The 1,628-nt window shown below is 37.7% G+C and overlaps 1 pseudogene; it reads left to right on the top strand.

Annotated features, from left to right (window-relative positions):
* The first annotated feature begins 1,140 nt into the window (after positions 1–1,140).
* LOC115526596 lies at positions 1,141–1,241 on the top strand (annotated as a pseudogene).
* Positions 1,242–1,628: the final 387 nt, after the last annotated feature.

The raw sequence follows: 1,628 nt of genomic DNA on the forward strand, positions 1-1,628 counted from the left end.
CATTTTTGAGAGAGGGAGGGAGGGAGAGACAGAGAGAGAGAGAGCACAAATAGGGGAGGGGCAGACAGAGAGAGAGAGAGACGGAGACACAGAATGTGAAGCAGGCTCCAGGCTCTGAGCTGTCAGTGCAGAGCCTGAAGTAGGGCTTGAATGCAAGAACAATGAGATCATTACATGAACCAAAGTTGGACACTCAATAGACTGAGCCACCCAAGCACCCCTCATTTTTCTTAATGTTGGCATATATAGCTATACATTTCCCTCTTAGAACTGCTGTAGCTGCACTGAAATAAAATCAGAAATGAAAGAGGGGACATTACAACTGATACCACAGAAGCACAAAATATTGTTGAGAATTGTTACCATGAAAGAATGTTGAATTTTGTAAAATTCTATTTTTCTGAATTTATTGAAATGTCACATGGCTTTATCCTTCATTTTATTCCCGTGGTATATCACATTTATCGATCTGTATATGCTGTACTATCCCGTATCACAGGGATAAATTCTGTTTGTTCATGGTGTATGATGATTTTACTGTGTTGCTTAATTGGGTTGCAAATATTTTGTTGAGATTTTTCATCAAAGATATTGACCTGTAGTTTTCTTTTCTTGTGGTATCCTCATCTGGCTTTAATATAAAAGTAAGATTAGCCTTAAAAAATGAGTCTGGAATGCTCTGCTCTTCAACTTTTATTGTGAGAGTTAGAAAAAGATTAGTTAAGTTTTTAAATGTTTGCAAAAAATCACCAGTGAAACCATTTGCTTTTTGGCTTTCTTTGTTGGGAAGTATTTGATAATTAATTCAATCCCCTTACTCATTATCAGTCTGTTCAGATTTTATATTTACATATGAGTCTTGGTTAAGTTGTATGTTTCTGGAAATTTATCATATTTAATCTGAATTCCTGCATCTTTATTGGTTTAAAGAAAGATGAATCACAAAAGAAAAATAAAAGGAAAATTGTTTAAAGGAAAACTAAAATGAAAATACAGTAAAACCTTGGGTTGCAAGTAACTTATTGCATAAGCGTTCTGCAAGAAGAGAAAACATTTCTAATAAATTTCAAGTTGATAAACAATGTCTTGCAATAAGAGTAGCAGGTGTTGCCAAATGTCACATGATCATAACCGCGCCAGTGTTCACTTTCAGCAGCAATGTACTAAAACTGGAACGATACAGAGAAGGTTAGCCCCTGTGCAAGGATGACACACAAATTCATGAAGCTTCCGTGTTCAAAAAAAAAAAAAAAAGAATTAAGCCAATGGTTCTTCTCTCTCTCTCTCTCTCTCTCTCTCTCTCTCTCTCTGCAGGATTGTGGGTGATCATCTCCCATGCTCAGATGCTCAATCTCAGGCCACGGTCTGGCAGAATCAGTGACTTGGAAGGTGCCCACGACTGGCACTGGTGTATTTTTTGTCACTTCAAAGCACCTATGGACAGTCCTTTGTTTTCCATACAAGAGTAAGCTTAGGAATGTTTGCTTCATTCTAGGTCAGGCTGCCTGCAGATATAGACCCTTTCCTCTGCTACCTTATTGCCAGGTACATTGAATACAGTATATGACAAGAGTTTAGTAATACTGCACTGCAGTCAACATCCATGCAAACGTATACAATGGCCCCCA

This window comes from Lynx canadensis, chromosome D1 (assembly GCF_007474595.2).
Source record: "Lynx canadensis isolate LIC74 chromosome D1, mLynCan4.pri.v2, whole genome shotgun sequence".
Taxonomy (NCBI): domain Eukaryota; kingdom Metazoa; phylum Chordata; class Mammalia; order Carnivora; family Felidae; genus Lynx; species Lynx canadensis.